This window comes from Chrysoperla carnea, chromosome 1, assembly GCF_905475395.1.
Source record: "Chrysoperla carnea chromosome 1, inChrCarn1.1, whole genome shotgun sequence".
NCBI lineage: Eukaryota > Metazoa > Arthropoda > Insecta > Neuroptera > Chrysopidae > Chrysoperla > Chrysoperla carnea.
This window is the reverse complement of record NC_058337.1, coordinates 94707170-94726102: the sequence shown is the minus strand read 5'-3', so window position 1 is coordinate 94726102 and position 18933 is coordinate 94707170. Positions and strand designations below refer to the sequence as shown.

General features: G+C 28.8%; 1 long non-coding RNA gene across 1 annotated transcript; it reads left to right on the top strand.

Moving 5' to 3' along the window:
* The first annotated feature begins 8175 nt into the window (after positions 1–8175).
* Positions 8176–11199, top strand: LOC123290776. Its single transcript, XR_006534895.1, has 3 exons — positions 8176–8186; positions 9620–9625; positions 11131–11199. It is a non-coding gene; the product is annotated as an uncharacterized LOC123290776 (long non-coding RNA).
* Positions 11200–18933: the final 7734 nt, after the last annotated feature.

Sequence of the window (18933 nt, the reverse complement as noted above, 5' to 3'; positions counted from 1 at the left end):
TTTATTAGCGAATTTCTTTTAAAGAATGCTTTAAGACACATGCAATTTTTTACAAAACGATCTTTTACTTCATAACCAGATGAGACTTATTTTTTATGAGTTTTTATTGATTTTTAAACACTCATATCAAAGTTTTTCTATCGAAAAGTGTTCATGACTCTTTTTAAATAAATTAATTTTAATCAATTTTTTCCATGAACGGTTTTTTCAGGCAATGATATAATATTATTCTTGTAATTAAATTATCTTTCTTCTGGTACCAATTTCGATTGGTCAACAGATCAGAAAAGTTATCTATATTGAATTACCTGTTCATATGGTATAAACAGATCTATACCCATTTGTTCACCAATCGAAATTGGTATAAGAAGAAAGATAATTTAAATGGTATAGACTTGCCTGAAAACAACCGTTCATAGAAAAATTTATTAAAATTAATTTAATTAGAAATACTCATGAACACTTTTCGATAAATGAAAGCTGTTCATTCGACATGATCTAGCATTTATAAAGCATTCGCAAACGATGCAACCAAAGTATTTAGTATTAGAAAAAATTTCTCCGTGTATTTATGTACGTATTTGCAGAGAAACGCTATTTTTAAAGGAATACTATAATAATGATAATCATAATAACACAATAGTACCAACATTATATACTGAATAGTGTTCTTACAAACCACCACATAAAATTGTGAAGAAAATATAGATAACATACACTATTGGAAATTTTTCATTGTCTAGCTTACGCATTATTACTACATTTAGAATACCCAAGCACTTTACGAGGTGCTCTTCGTAACGACCGACTAAATTTTTCAATCAAACAGATTTTTTCAATAAATTATTTACTCTTTTGATATTCTAAACCCTCTTGTGTGATCAAGATTTTGATCTGTGGATAAACATTAAATTAAATTAATGCGATAAATTCTATTTATTTTGGTAAACTTTATCAATTTATTGTTTGGACAAAACCTCTCCTGTTCTTGTAATGCAAAGAGGTTAGAATTACCGTCATTCATTGCACTAAGATTTTTAAAAAATCGATTCAGTAGCATGTCTACGATCCTTTCCTAAACTACTAGTTAAAAAGTTGTTGCCGTTCATTTGAATAAATAATAGTATGTTGAAGAACATTAAGGTATAAATTTTATTCCAATTTTGAGTGATAATAATTATTTTTTTATAAAATTGTTCAAAAAATCACTTTAATGCATAGATTTCCAGTTCTGTACAAACAGGTTACATACATACAAACTACTTATCGATAAAGTAAACTGAAGTATATATAGATGATTCAATAATACATTGACATTGAATTCTGAAAAGGCCCATCTTTTTTGCAATAAACGAGTCATAAGTTCATTTGGACGGATTGTCTAAACATTTCATTTTCGAGATGCAGGATTTCGAAAATTTCAAAACAAAATTCAGATAATAAGTAAGTTATTATCAAAGAACAAAAAGTGATCTTAGTATTTGGTCCAGAATTTTTTATTTTCGAGAAATTCCCTCATAAAATTTTTAAAAGAAGATCTGTAAAATTTATCATCGTATATCTCGAAAATGAATAGCCTCACCATTTGTATGCATGACTTATTTTTGTTATTTTTATGTAAACATTCTAACAAAACTTTTAATTAACTTGTTTTTGCTTTGAAATTTTAGAAACCTGTATCTCAAAAATTTTTCACTATACGTTCATATGACCATTTTTATTTTTTGGTGCATAGAGCCTATGTCGGGATTTTGCCAATGTATTATTGAATCATTCTATATATATTGATTTTATAGAATAATACCTACATATTTCCAAAAAATAACGAGTAAATATTCAAAATTACTATAAATTTTACTACTCAATACATACTGGGGCATATGTATCATAATAAAATAAACGTAAATTTATTTTTATTTGAAAACCAATAAAATTGCTTATATGAGCTGATGTTCCATTGCTATGTTGAAACATATAATAAGAAACAGGCAATATTTTTACATATTTATTTATTCAAAAAAAAAAAATAAAAAATAAATATATATTGCATTGTAATGAGTTATTGTATCATTGAATAGGCTTATTGCTATGATTGCGTTACATTTGAAAATAAAAATGAAATATCGATAATCGATATTCACACAAACCTAAGTTTGAGTGTGTTTAATTATTAAATAGATTCAAATCAAACGTTTCTATGTAATTTATCTGCAAAAATTTGTGGAACGTACTTAACTTACTAAACTGCATCGACTGTAAACTTTGTAAGATACTAGCATAATACTTACCCTTTTCGGTGGGTCTAAAAGTAAAGACCAACGCGATATAGCCTTCACCTTCCATGCTTTATCAAAATCCTCTTCCATAACACTAGAAATACGAATAGGGATTGTTTTACACAGGAAGAAGTAATCAAATCATCAGGTTCAATTTTAAAAACGTAAAATAGTCATACTCTATTGAGTATGATTGAAAAAATCTTTAATTTATGCTTTATAATGAATAATAAATCGTGCAGTGAAATGTCAAAAAGTTTACCAAATTTCCTCCTGATAACGGACACAAAAGAACATACTTTCTTTATTTTACTACCAAAAATCGTTGAAGTTTTTTCGCCAACCATTTTATTCCGTGAAATATTTGAAGATACAATCATAATCATAAGAGTTTTCCTCGAAATCGATACATAATAAAGAGACATAAAATACTAAAAGAATCTAAAATCCAGGATTAATAAACCAATATAAATGAAAAGGTAACAAAATATATGTATGAGATAAAATAAATTTCACAATTTTAATTAATATTAAAATATCATCTGTAAGCTTAATGAAAGTTCATTTTTGAGGTATCAAAAATTGTAGGTGATTAAAAATATAATATCACCATAGTGCTTATATCAGGCATATTTCAAATAAAACAGGGTTGCCTTTAAAATTTTAACGATAATACTAATTATTAGAAGTATTTCAAGAGTTATCAAACAACAGTTATCTTATTGAGAAGAAATCGAGATTTTTATGCCATGTATATATGAAATATATTAAGGTAAACTAAGTTTAGTCGCAAATTTGTAACGCTTAAAAATATTGATGCTACGAATACAATTTTGGTATAGGTATTTATAAAATTCACTAACTATTTCATTTCCGCTTGTCTGTCGGTCTTTCTGTCTGTCTGTCACCACGACAACAAAAACGGAAACGTAAAAAGTGAGACTAAATTCGTATATCTCGAAAACCGTTAGAGATACAACAAAAGTTTAATATGAGAAATGTTCCTTATAAAAAAAATGGAAAACCTTTGTCTGAAATTAGGTTATAACATTATATAATATGTATAAATGTATTGTATTGTATTAAGTAAACATGTTTTGTATATATTTTAAGTTATACGTTACAAACCAAATTATGTTTGTGTTTGTTAATAGCACCTATATTTACTGAGGAAGTGAGAAGAAAGTCACTCTTATTACTTTGTGGGTGTAAGAGTGGCTACTTTCCTTTACTTATATTGCGTAAAAAACAAAAGATTCCGTAATCAACACTGTCTTTACATGGTATTTCAACAACTTACTCAGTCAATTCTTTGTTTCTCTTGTTTTCTTGATTGTGCTTCCAAATTTTCATTACAAATATTTTTCTTTTCTGGACACTCAAAAATTGTAAAAATTATCATGCAGCAGCTGATTAATTTGGCTTTTAAACGCAAGCATGTACTTTGTAGCTAAAAATGCCTACAAAACATACCTTTAAGAATTTTCAAAATGTTCAAAAGTTCAGTTGTATTAAACTATAATAAATAATAGTTTTTTAGACTATTACTTTTTTATCAAAAATTCAGTGCATGGTGGGAGCGCTAATAAATGTATATATTTTCAGATATGAAAAGCATGAATCCTGAAAATCCTGATCAGGATAATCAAATAAACTAATTAAATTATTGTATTGTCATCGGTGCTTGATTACGTTACATACTAACATAATAACATACGTATGAAGCTAATAAAAGCTTGTTAAAAATATAAAATACTATCTAATTCATTTCCTCTATAATTAATGAATCACAAACAATTGATTTCTTTGACCTTCGCAGCCTTACATTCGGCTATGTAATAATCCAACAAACTTTAAACTCAAAAATCATAAATAGTACTTGTCGTTACGTAGTAAAAAGTAAATGATAATAATGCTAAAAAATATATTATGTATGATAATTTCAAAATTTATATTTGAAAATACATTATTATTATTCGTAGAACAGAGAGATGTGACCCAAAAAACAAAAATTAACGCCTGTGGTATCACCCACATACAGTCCAATCCGTATGTTATAGTAGCTTGAATAAGTATGGAAGGAAAAATAAAGGTTTGAGTATAAAGGAGTTCATATGTGACAACAGTAGTTATAAAAGCTTCCCCATCACAAAATTTAAAGTGTCCTGTTGATTATATAATTCAAACACATACTACATTCCTAAATTCAAAGTGGTTTATAATGAAGTTTAACAAAAAATCAAATTTTACTAACCTAAAGTTTTGGTCTGAGTTAATTTTAGGACAATAGTTTTGAATGCATATAACACAGCGTCGTAGTTAGCCTTCGGTGTATTTTTTTTGCTGGAACTACTCAAAAAGAGATCCACTTCCTGTTTAATAGTACAAATTTTTATCGCCAGTCGGCGAGTTGCAACTCTCGGTTATCAATAGCTATTTAATAAAAAAAACTTGTATAAAAGATATAGAGCTCATAAAATCTAAATTTTGATTTGGAATTGATTTAAATCAAATTCGCTATATAGGTGAAGTTTTAAAAAATAAATAATTAACAGTTTCATTGTGAAAGTGATCGAACAATTGCATTGTGAAGGAAAGTTATTTTTTCAATTTTTTTCCAATTTTCAATGCACAAAATAACTATTTAAAATATCTACCTTGCGTTAATCGAGTTTCAACAAACCATCCCACTTATCCAAATTATCCTCAAGTCAGCCGAAAAATGAGACACGAAACCACCAGTTTCAAGTGGTTTCTAAATTATTGTTAACACTCAATCTAAGGCATAAGTGTATATACGAGAGTTTCACATGAATATAATTTAATGAGTTTATCCGAAATTTCAAAGGAAGTAGACTTTGTCAAATATGAGGAAAGAGACTACTTTGACTGATTCGGAGGTTGGAGTTTTAGGGGAAGTTTTTGGATTCTTTAAGCTCTTAAGTATACAAATTTGTAACTAACCCATGCCGCATCCTTCATATTGTCGATATTCAACCAACTTGAAACTGTAATCGTTTGCATGAACCACGTTGTATCTAATGTGAAAATTTTCCTATGAATGCATAAAATGGTAAATTTTATTACGGTCCATTTGGTGTAGTACATATATATATACTTAACTCCATTGGGAGAAATGAAGAAATGTGATTCCCATTTGGGGACTTGATTTTATTTTCTATGTCAGTAGGTAATGTTAGTTTTAGCTGCTACTAGAAAAAAATCATTTTTTCGATATGTATATGTATTTTTTGTTTTCGTACATTATGAAGTAGTTACTTGTTGGTAAGTAACCATTGTTTTTTCATAAAAAATATTATGTTAAACCATGGACTAAAAGATAAATTTTATGGCTTTAAAATAAAAGAAACACATGTATTCGATGCCCATATTACACGTATTTTCGCATTCAGGAAGTAAAATATGTTCTGAAATAATGTTAAAAAAAATATAAATTTTACACTATTGTGTGGCTTCAGAAAATTTTTCTTTTGCAAAACATTAAATGAAAAATTGCTATTTGGTTAAATGAGAAGCGAACACTTTTAACACTACTAACGCAACATATCAAACAATTTTAACGTTAAGTAAGTTTCGAAATTTTATATACTATATTTACAAATATCTTAAGCCCTGTATTTCACGATCTTTTGAAAAGTAATATCACTTTAATGTAGAACTACTTTCAAATACCAAATCTTCGTTCTTTATAGCTTTTTTAATTCTTCGGGATGTGATTTCCTTTTCTTACATGATGAAATGATGAGTCTAAGTTGACCATAAGAGTTGGCTAAATGACAATTTACATTTTCTCATTACCCCTCACCGCAAACAAACATTTGATGGGATGAGATAAGCGGCTTGACATATATACTTTCACTCATGAAATCCAATAGACTGCCAGCTTGTAACAGAAAAACAGAATCAATTTTTTTACAGTCTGCCAATGGTAGAGGTGTACAGCCACAAGAAAATTTTTTAAAACAACATTCACAACGAATTAATGCATAGTTAAAAATTTTCTTCAGTTTTTAAAAGTCAGAACAAATTAATATAGTCTGCCATTCATTCGAATAAAAGACAAGGCTGTTTGATACTTTAAATATTGATTGACAGGCGGTTTTCTCGGGTACAATAACTATGAATGATATTTTATAAATTTTTCTGCAGCTTGTGGCTGTATAATATGTCTATCACTGGCAGACTGTAAAATATTGATTATATTTTTCTGTTACGAGCTGACAGTCTAAAATATTCATTCAAAAAATACTATGTTGATTCTGTGTTTCACTTTCACGTATTTCAGGCTTTGACATTAAAAAGTAATTGCCAACTTAGACACATTGCCTAGCTGAGCCACTTTCTACTTGATTTTAGAATATACATTCTCTTTATTTTGGAAACAAAAACTATTAAATTATATTCGTTTGTTAAGACTAAAATATTATGCTATCGCTTCAAACGAAAACGAAACATTCAACTTCACAGACATTCAAAGAAGGTTTTATTATTTATAGAACTTAAAATGAACGCAATCGAAAATAAACGTGTCTTGACCATCACATCACAAAAAATTCTATAAATTACATCAAGTAAAATTCCTCTCTATTTACGAAAAAAAAAAAGAAAAAAAAGGGAAAATACAAAGAAAATTTGTTACAACTAAATTTAATGAAACTTGAATTGAAAATGTTGATACAAAAATAAATTGATTGTCAGCATGGAACATCAAATATACCGAATTCACTCTACACTACTCTCTTTTTGGATATTCTTTTATTTGTAAACGAACAATAGAACAGAGTATTAGGTCAGTAGTGTTCAAAATTCATTCTTCTCCTTTCTATACAAATAAAACAACAATTTATACATGATTGTATAGAAAATTCATTCTACTATGTTCTTCAAAAATGATATATCGAGTTTGAATATTTTACGACGATTTTCATAATGAATTAGAAGTGACTGTGTCTGTTGACTACTTTTGAATTTATCAACATTTTGACATAGAATGAAGAAAAATTGCACCAATCTTGCAAAATTGTAATTGATCTTTTATTTCGACATTTGGGTGATTTTTGGTTAATATCAAATTCTTCCTGTATGCAACAAAATTCTGCACTATTGGAAAAATCACTATTGACGTCAAGTAGTCAACATGGAAGTCATAATCAGGCTTAAATCTTTAAAAAAAAAACAGAGTGGTCTATGAAATGACATGAACATTAAAAGGGTTGGTTTTTTCCCGTAAGGCAATTCATTCATATGTTTGAACAGTATTGCTATAAGTTACTGTAGTTTCTTAATATGTATATATATATTCGGCGCCTGCTGAAACCCAGTTAAAGCCTGTAAACGTGATTCTATTTAAAAACATCGATTTTCGTTTGGCAAAATGACTTTCCCAAAATCTAAAAATAAAGTCTTAAAGACACTTTTGAGAAATTTAAAAGACACAGAATCTTACCTAATGCTCTGTAACTTTTTAATATTTTTGAAAAACTATCGCACAGCAGGACCAATTACCCAAGTAAATTTGTAAATTTCAAATTTCCCTGTAAATTTTTGGATCAAATTTATATGATCGATATTTATATTTAAGACATTTCAGTGCTATATTTACACATTTTATTATTTTCTGCCTTGCAATATTGCGCTGTGAATGCAAGGAAATATGGTTAAAATAGCAAATAGTGTCAACATCTTCTAATTTTTAAGATACACACAATACCTAATTGCTTCTATTTACCTAATTCCAGATCCTCTTATCCACACAATATGTAGTACTTAGTTGTATGTACCTCGCAATTTCTGTAGTTTCTCAGCAGGCATTGTTATTTACTAGACAGCATTAGTATTGAATGAGAGCATTTTATGATAATGTGGGTAGGCTAAAGATTGATTGTCAATGTGGTTTTGGTTACGGTTAAATTTTTGTATTCTTCTGATTGTCTATTATTACCTGGCTGACAAGTTGATGCATATTGTTTTACAGGTGAGTTGTTTATTTCAATTTTAAACACAACGTTAAATTTTGAGGAGTTAAAGCTTCAAATACGCAAAGTGCTAATATATATGCGCTAAAAATTACAGTTGTTTTTAATTGTAATTTTTAGGGTCTTCCAAATTTACAAAATTTGTTTAGACTTATTTAAACTTCATATTAAAAAAAAGATCAAGTATTTTATCCAAAATGGTCCTGGCGCTCGTACATCCTTAAGAATTACAATTTTTTGTAAAGGAGATATTTTCTTTCGCCTTTGAATTGATCTCTTTACTGAAGTAACATAACTAACTCATTACAAATAGATTTATACATAGAGGTTGTTGTGACATCAGAATGTTTCAAGATAAAGCAGTTATTGTTTTGTTTTATAAAAATGTACACTTCCATTAAACGTATGTCGTATGTCTTCACTGTATGTATATAGCATGTGGTATATATGTGACACTAATGCATCGTCGTCTATCCATTTCACAATTTCAAACATACAGACAGATAACGCTTTCGTTTCTAACTCAGTGAATTGTGTGACAAATATATTTTATGTTATCTTACAGATATCAATTTAGTTACAACAAGAAAAAAAAATTATATCATATATGATTTTATTATACACACTACAAAGGATTCCTAGCATTGTATAAGAAAATTGAATTAAGTATGCAACATCAGAATAGTAATTCGTTTTGCATATAAAAATCTAAAAATATTGTCTTCTGTTCAACTTTCAATAAAAAATCAAGATATAATATTACAATCGACTTTACAAGGAAAATGAAAAACAGATGAATCTGTGATGCCTCTCTTGTATGTAAAGTGTAAAAAGCAAATAAAAAATTCAAATGCAAAATTTGAATTACTTCTTTAATATCTTTCTAGATAGATAGAAAAACTACTTTAAACTCTGTATGCATGCAATTGTCTGACCGTGGTCAAATTTAATCGGGCGATTTAATTGCGCATAAAACCCTCCATCATTTGAAAATTTTCATTCGAACTTCATTCGAACTCGTATTGCTTAGTATTTTTAGAAAAGAAAGGAATTTTTCGTTGAGAATTAGTGATTTCGTTGAGAAAAGAAAATTCTGATTTTCCATAAATATTCGAGAGGCAGGCGATAGATTTCTCAATCTATATCGATTTTATCTTAAAAATTTTATTTGTCAAAAAAGGACAAACTCTGGACAGCTCTTTTGGATCTTCTATATTTTTCTACTTAAAAATTCTCAATAAATATTTCAATTGCAGAGATTAAATTTTTTTTTGCGACGTTAAAATATTTTGTAAAAAAATTTGCAGCTGTATTATTATTTTTTTACCATTTTTTTTCTGTCTAAAGAGTAAAGTTCCATTAATGTACAAATACATGTTCCATTAATGTTCAGACAATTTGGTGGCTGTAAATACAGATTGAATTTTTTCGCAGTTTGAGAAAACATTTGTGAAATCACTTGTGTGATAACTTTCGGCGCTTTTAAGATGGATTGAACTGCTATCCAAACCGCATACAGGCAAAGAATGTACCTAAAAAGTCTGTACAACGCTCTATCATACATAGTACATCTCAAAAGAAGTCGATTTCGTAAAACTTACCTTGGCATCAAGCTGCTCCGTTTAGGAGCTAAGCGGTCTTAAAGTTGAAGTTATAAAGTAAGAAGTATAAAGTAATGTAGATTAACACCTAATGCAAAAGGTTGATAGAGTAATTAAAAGACCATACTCTTTCCATACAAACAATTGAAATCCTTTTATTTTCAATTCGACGAAAACGTCTATGTTTTTCAAAATCGTTAGGACATTTTGGACTTATGTATGGGAATATTATGTAAGGTATATAATGATTGGAAGTGCTCTATTAACAACATTGTTAAATGCTAAGTTCATCAAAACTGAATATATTCTATGACTTGATTAAAAATGCAAATTTCTGATTTGTCTAATAAAACAATATCAACATACCAAATGTAAAAATTTATACAATTTTCCAAACATTGATTTTTATTGTTTAAAATCCTAGCCGTCTGTCGTTTGGTAAGTTAAATGTTAATGAAAAGACAAGACTTTCGTTTTTTCCAAATTTGGATGGGACGTCCGATATTTTCAAAATATTGTTCCTTGGAGGTTAAATTAAAAACTTTTATGGTATCTTTCAAACAAATATAGTCAAAAAACTTTAAACAAAAAGAAAACCGTCTTCAAAAGAAAAACTTTTCCAAAACAAATTAATATGCACCAAAAGTAAAAACATAGCTGACCAAAATGAAATGGGACCACAAGGGAAGCACCAGCATTCAAATAGATAAAGCATCATCAAAATCGGTTCATCTAGCCGAAAGTAACACAATAAAAAATTAAGAAAATACAGTCGAATTGATAACCTCCTCCTTTTTTGTTTGAAGTCGGTTAAAAAAAATAAAAAATGCTTCATACAAATTCGTTTTTATAATTATAGTTATATTTGTATAAAATTCGTTAGTGTCCCTACAATAATTAAAGTAATTTATTTATTTTAATAATAATTGTAAACAAATACCAAATCGTTACTTACAACAAATTATTGTCTATCCATTTACAATTGTATAATAATTATTGTAATCAACATATGAATTGACCGGATTAATATACAATCATTGTTATTGCACATTACATTTGTAGAAACCATACTATAAGTAAATACAATGCTCTTACTCTATAGTAATTAGTTTGATCAAGAGTATGTTTTTAGTCAGTGGGTGGCTGTTGGATCATGAAACTGGTGGTGCACTGTACTAGCTCACTAAAACTTCGCGTAAATGCTGTACTTTTGCGTTTATACTCTGTTTATAAATAAAGATGGGTCTAGGCCTCCAGGTACGCAAGCCTGAATGGGTCACTGTTAATTTATGAGAAAGTGGCGCTACACTAACTTATTTTTTAAATGTGTACTATCCACAAGTATAAAACCCAAGTCACTAGTTCACTTTCAACAAGTGCACTTGTGACTTGTGGCATTATGGAAGCGAACCTTTTTGCAGAAGATGAACCCAACGGCCATTATGACTTAACCTAACCTAACCTTTCCTTCGTACTACATAAAATATAGCCATGTAAAAATAAAAAAGGAGTTTACTTTCAAAATTTTCTAGGTAATAAAGTTCTTACTCAAAAAGTGGCCTTCTAGACATTTATCAGAGCATTCACCAAGCCTTTACTTTATTTATTTTGTCATTATTTCTTTAGAGGAGTTCCCCCATCAACTTAAACTTTGGTATTAAACGTTAAATCGACATTTCTTCATACAAAACACAGATAAATTGAAGAGCATATTTTCGTTCAAGCAACAAAACAGGATAAAGAAAACCTTTGATGATATATTACCGTTTCTAAACTGGCTTTCCGTACCATTTTTACTCCCTAAGAGTCAGTTTGAAATAAGTTTTCAATAAATAGTCAAAAAAATTTATGACTACATAATTAGATATCATTTATATAATTCATTATACTTGAGCAAACTTTATCTGATACGAATTCGCTGAAATACAATGCAATGCTATGTATATTTATTTAGACAGATTGTCAAAGCCATTGATTGGCTGTTGTTTACAATTTGTTAACTAATAATTACAAAGTTAATAAACAGAATTATCGAAGCTAGAATAATGCAGTATTATGGAATTTCTCGACTATTAACTATAAATCAGTACTCGAATATGTTGATTGACATTTTAGTAGTTTTAACTCCGCGAAAATATTGTATAATAAATCAGACTCTAGTCAACAAATAGAGAAAATGATTTAGAAATCGAAAATAAAGATTTTAGTCTAAGATCCCAATTAGGATCGACCTTCACCCATCTGTTTACCGGATGAAAGTTATTTTTTATGAAATATAAAATGTTAACAAATATCCCTGCAATGGGTTGCCTATAAAAATGTGGTCCAGACTACTTTTAGTGAAAATATCAAGAGTAAAATTTTTAGAAATTTTTCACTGACTTGCATATCTTACGAATTTTGATCTACTCGAAAGTAAAAGCCATAAAGAATATGCAGCAGCTATGTTGTTTGCCTTTTTTCGTTCACTATTATCGCATTTATACAAGTTGAAAATAGTAATTACGTGCATCTGTTAATTCATTGACTCGCATATCTAAATAAAGATAATTTTGTTACAATTACGGTGGCATATGATTGGCCACAAAATATTGGTCAAAAATAATGTTTACAAGCTTTCCAAGTTTTGATATTTATATTAAAAATGGTCTGGACCATATTTTTTAAGGCAACCCGTTACAGGAATATTTGTTAATATTTTACATTTCATAAAAAATAACTTTCATTCGGTAAACAGATGGGTGAAGGTCGACCCTAATTCGGATCTTGTACTATTTTTAATAGATAATATCAAAGAGTGTAGATAAGGAAATGTCTTTGATTAATCGATAGAATCTGATTTCAGGCAACTACAACGAGAATGACGATTGAAATTCGTGTGGATAGTACTAGAAATTTTATCTGCCAATGTTAAAATATGTTGGCATTGCAATGAAAATTTTAACGAAATTTTGATATTTAGTTACCCATAAAAGACAAATAATTAAATCTGAGTGGTATTGGTTCAGCACAGGGGTAGAGATTGTTGAGTAGCAGGCTAAGCTTGGAAACTATGATCAGGGCAGTCGAATATTAACATCGAATGATAACAGAGTTTCAACCTTGGGTGTCAGATATTAAACTAAACCTATTTTTAGGTCTGAATGAAAGTAAAAAAAAATATTTATTTCGCATTATTCAAGGTATCATGCTTAGCTTTTACCTGGATCTATCGCATATTTCTCATGCATACTGCTCAATCAAACGATTACATGTAATATTTCCGGTTTCGGTTTATATACATTAGGTAATTTAATAAACGATGGCGAATAAACGAACGACTCCAGGATTTTAAACCATTATATGTGCTTACTGCAAAATAATCATTATCTCTTCTAGTAAAACATCAAAAAACATAAATATGCCCACAAATTAAACACAAAACAGAGTATTTATTATGGAGTTATCCTAATTACAATATTAATACATAGTATAAAACCAAGTCGCTTCCGCCCGTCTGCCCCCAATCTCTATGTATTCTTCGATCTTTAAAACTACTCAATGGATTTTGATGCGATTTCTAACAGATAGAGTATTTCAAGAGGAACAATTTTATTTATAATACATGCATAATATAGTGAAGAAACACTGATAATTTTACTGGTTAAACGAAATTGTGAACAAAAGGAGAGTAAGTGACAGCATATGAAGTGAAGGTCATAGCACAATAATCTTTGTATTTAAAATTGAAGTTGACCAGAGAAGCGGATAGTTCACAGCTAGTATTTATTATAATGAAGTTTATTCAACCACTTATTAGATTTTGTCTCGTCAACGAGACATGAACTTGAGTTTGCCTACAAGGTAAAAGTTATTAGGATAATAAATATAATATTTATGAGAAATTTGGTACGATTTAAACCATACTTTTACATAAGTAATAAAATTCTATATGCTGCCGAGCAATATGGTCAATACTCCCACTCCTACCTCATTCAGTGCAGATACGTTCTTCATATTCAATATAACATCAATTACGTATTAGTAATATGTTTTCTTTTAGGATAAAGTATAACACAACACTATGGTGAAAATAACTTGTGACGTTATAGTAGCAAACAACCAACATCAATTCTTTAAATATTAATCGTTATATAAACAAGTGAAAACAAACCATTGACTGAGTTGAATTGTTGAAATACCTTGTATAGAAAGTGTTGAACACATATGTGTTATTGGGTTTTCGAAAATTTTGAAAATTTTCGAAAGTATTTTCTATAATTTTATTTCTTTTTCCGAGAATGTTTCACAAGACCACTAGTTGAATTTACTCGCAAATTTTCAACTCTCTATTTTTTATAGTTTATAGTTTTGGAAAAAATAGACACCAAAGTTTTGTAATAATTTGCGCCCTCACGGAAAACAATGACGTTTACGAAAAATCTACCAGGTACAGCTAAAATTATAGTAAAAATTTCTGAAAGAAAGCATTTATGGATAGTGAATAATCTAAGTAACTAAGTAAAAGTAGTATAACCACTTTTACTTTTATTTTATCTTACTCAATTTTGGAATTGACATTGAATATCATGCACTCATGCATGAAATAGAAAGTTATTCTTCATGAAATAATAAACAACTATTTTGGAAAACCTTAAGCCTAATTAAATTTTCAAAAAATTTAAGAAAATTACTAATATTTAAGGGTTTAAGATTTTCCTCTATCTATTATGATATACGAGCATGAGTGGATTTTTAAACAATTTTACAATTCAAAGTCAAATATACGGCATCTGCAAGATGTTCCCCTCCAAGTAGAAGAACTTTTTCTTACATCATTTTTACAAAAACATATTGTATACTCTATGTCAAAAAAAAACGGTCGAATTAAAACATTCTAAGTGTTACTATTATAACATAACATATGATGAGTACGCTTAGAATGTTTTAACTGTGGCGATTTTTATGGAACCAACAATACATGGAAATAAACGTAAATATCTTCTTTTTAAAGCTCGTTGACTTTGTATAAGGAGTGGGGAGGGGGGGAGTTATTATTATTTTATATTAATTATAAACTCCAATAAGCAAGATATTCAATCGGAGCATTATTTCAAACAAGACCATCCAAATAACCAGTGTAGCTCGCTGCAAATTTCTTCTACTATATTCTTATCTAATTACACTGGGGAAATGTGCACGTAGATATTTCGCGCAGACACAAAAGTGGATTAAAATATCTAATTGTATTGTAAATATGTCAATGATGGAGAGTAATAACGAGTTAGTAGCTCTATTATTTTAATGCCTTGTAATTTGTTAAAGTGGACATGCTGTCTATAAAAGGTATGATGGTCAAGTTACTGCTTTGTTAAGTGCTTTCATTGTTAATACCTGCATACATATAATGCAGACGTCAGGACATATTCAATTGTTGCTTATTTAGTATAATTCTAAAATGTATTTTTATGTAATATTTCATTACCTCACAGAAAGTCTTACGATGGGTAGCTTTATTTATGGCTGCAAGATGTTTCTTAATATAAACATAATTACCTTAATAATTTAGTGTAAAATAAATTTCAAAATAATAATCTTTTGAAATTACCCAAAGAGTTATAAGATAGAGGAGAATGTCGCGTATATAGGCACGAATGTCATCTGGTATTTGTGAGCAATAAATACCACTGTATTTACATCAGAACTAGTAAATATTATTACGATATTGTTACACAGATCGAGTGGCGCATTGGAAGCGTACAGAGCCCATAACGCAGAAATCCGTTAATCAAAACTAAGCTTTGCTAACACATTTCTTTTGAAAAAAATTGTAGTAGGTGAAGAGCATTTATAAAAACAATAATATAAGATGGTTATTATTTTTATGTAATTAAAATATTGATTACCAATATAATTATTAATAAATCAATGAACCAATAAATTAAGAATAAAACAATAACCGGAGTGAAATAAACTTGTTATCTATTTCGTAATTATTATTATGAACTATTCAAAAGTACTTCTGATAAACATCGATGTATTTCTATGTATTTAAATATAGAATTATAGAACAGTCAATAAAAATAGACCTACATATATAGATACAAAATTTCAAACGACGTCAACAGTTTATGTATGTATCCATACTTTACTTTTATTATGATGCTATGAAGCATACCATCATGAACAAGGCAATTTCATTTCAATCGAATTTACAGTTTACGGTATTTGCCTTAACATTTTTAATTTATTTTTCTTTTTTTTGAGTTTGAGGTCCTTTAACGATGTTCCAGCATGGTATTTGCAGTTTCTATGTTAAAGCAATGGTACAATTTTTTTTTCGACAGAATTTAACGAAAAATTAAATTTAAGAATTTAATAATGCTTACTATTAATTCCCAAAGTTTCAGAAATTTTGACCGTTTAAAATGGGAAATAATTATGCCAACGTCCCAATTTCGATCAATTTACGTCAAAATTAATATCTCGAAAGTGAAAATTAATTTCTAAATTTTTTTTTTAGAATTGTATTGTATAAACATTTGTTTCTACTTTTTCTTCAATATATAATAATATCATAAAAAATAGTTGGAGAGACCGGACATTTTACATGCTTTAAATGGGACAGGACCCTCAAAAACGCGAACTTTGTCTTTAAATATCTCGCGATCTAAACGGTCAAAAATTATGAAATTTTAGAAATTCATAAACAAAGCTATTATAAACCCGAGAAAAAAAATTCGGCCAAATCTGTCGAAAAGTGATTTCATGCTGGTACTACCTTAAAATAAGGAAAGGTTATTTTTTTTACTGCAATAGTATAGTGATACTCCCCCTATTAGAATTTTTTTGAGAATTAAAGAGAGAACATTTAACAAAGTCTTCATTTAGGTTAGGTTACACTACACCAGCCCATCTTAATAATTAATTAAATAATTAAAGCAATTATTTGAAGAAAGACTCCATTTACTATTTAATAATAATCAAGACTTTTGCTGCAAGACCAAGACATTAAAAAAAGAAGTACTGGAGTAAATCTAAGCAAAAAAAGGCTGTTATATGGATTAAAAGTTCGAGCAATGAAACTTTGGGGTTTTTCTTTTCACATCAAAATAAGTATTTTTTGAAATTTTTTACTTTCCCGGAGTGGTGCAACATGTTTAAATAACAAAATGGCGTCAAAAATGAAATTTTTTTCAGAAATTTTATCATTTTTATTTTATATTCGCAAAAGGAGACATCGGTACATATCCAAATTTGGTAGGTTTGTAGTCCATGTTAAGAACTACTCCTCATAATTTTTTGGTGGAGTTTCGTCCCTTCCCCTCCTAGTTATATATATATGTATACATACATATGGTAAAACTGTTCATTTGACTATAACTTGAAAAATATTCGATTGATTTTAATGAAACTAATATCAATAGTAGGTTTTATTACTTACAACTTTCGGTTAAAATTTTAGCGAAATCCGTTAAATAGTTCGGCCAAAATTTCCAATTTAAGGAATTGTTTAAAATGGCTGCCATTTTATGCCATTTTGTCCTACGAGGTTAAATTTTTTTTTAAATTGTAGCATTTTTTATTATCTTTCGATTTTATAATAAGTGGCTTACCCGTAAAATGAGTCCTTGATCCATATTTTTGCTAAAAACGGAAAATTTAACACTTTCTGGAAATAATTGTTTGGGGGGTGTATGGACTGGCTTTGGGGGGTGTTTTTTGCTTTGACATGAGAAAACTATTTTTAAAAGAGGTCTATATGGTTTAAAGCAAAATTTTTAAGTTTTAATCTCCGCGCTGTAAGGGGGAAGGGGTGTATGAAATAAATGTATCTTAAAAGATTTTAAAAAGAGGTCAAAATAGTTTAAAATGCTAAAGTAACCCAAAATTTTAGCTGTTTTAATTAATATAGCACTTTTTACAACATCCACCCCTTCCGCTCCCCCTTTCATATTTTTTGCAAATTCAAAATTTTTAGGACGTATAAAGGGGTTTTTGGGGTCGCTGATCTCGAATTTTGCAATAGATTATCAAAAACAATTGTAATATTTTTAGGGGGTGTACTTATTTGGGCCAAAAGTTCGAGATCAACGACCCCCAAAGCCCCTTTATACATCTTAAAAATTTTGAATTTGCAAAAGATATGAAAGGGGGAGCGGAAGGGGTGGATGTTGTAAAAAGTGCTATATTAATATAAACAGCTAAAATTTTGGGTTACTTTAGCATTTTAAACTATTTTGACCTCTTTTTAAAATCTTTTAAGATACATTTATTTCATACACCCCTTCCCCCTTACAACGCGGGGGTTAAAACTTAAAAATTTTGCTTTAAACCATATAGACCTCTTTTAAAAATAGTTTTCTCATGCCAAAGCAAAAAACACCCCCCAAAGCCAGTCCATACACCCCCCAAACAATTATTTCCAGAAAGTGTTAAATTTTCCGTTTTTTCCCAAAAATATGGATCAAGGAGTCATTTTACGGGTAAGTCACTTATTATAAAATCGAAAGATAATAAAAGATGCTACAATTTAAAAAAAAATTTAACCTCGTAGGACAAAATGGCATAAAATGGCAGCCATTTTAAACAATTCCTTAAATTGGAAATTTTGGCCGAACTATTTAACGGATTTCGCTAAAATTTTAACCGAAAGTTGTAAGTAATAAAACCTACTATTGATATTAGTTTCATAAAAATCAATCGAATATTTTTCAAGTTACAGTCAAATGAACTGTTTTACCATATGTATGTATACATATATATATAACTGGGAGGGGAAGGGACGAAACCCCACCAAAAAAATATGAGGAGTAGTTCTTAACATTGACTACAAACCTACCAAATTTGGATATGCACCGATGTCTCCTTTTGCGAATATAAAATAAAAATGATAAAATTCCTGAAAAAAATTTCATTTTTGACGTCATTTTGTTATTTAAACATGTTGCACCACTCCGGGAAAGTAAAAAATTTCAAAAAATACTTATTTTGATGTGAAAAGAAAAACCCCAAAGTTTCATTGCTCGAACTTTTAATCCATACACAAGGCGTAATTTCACTCTACTAAAGATATACTTT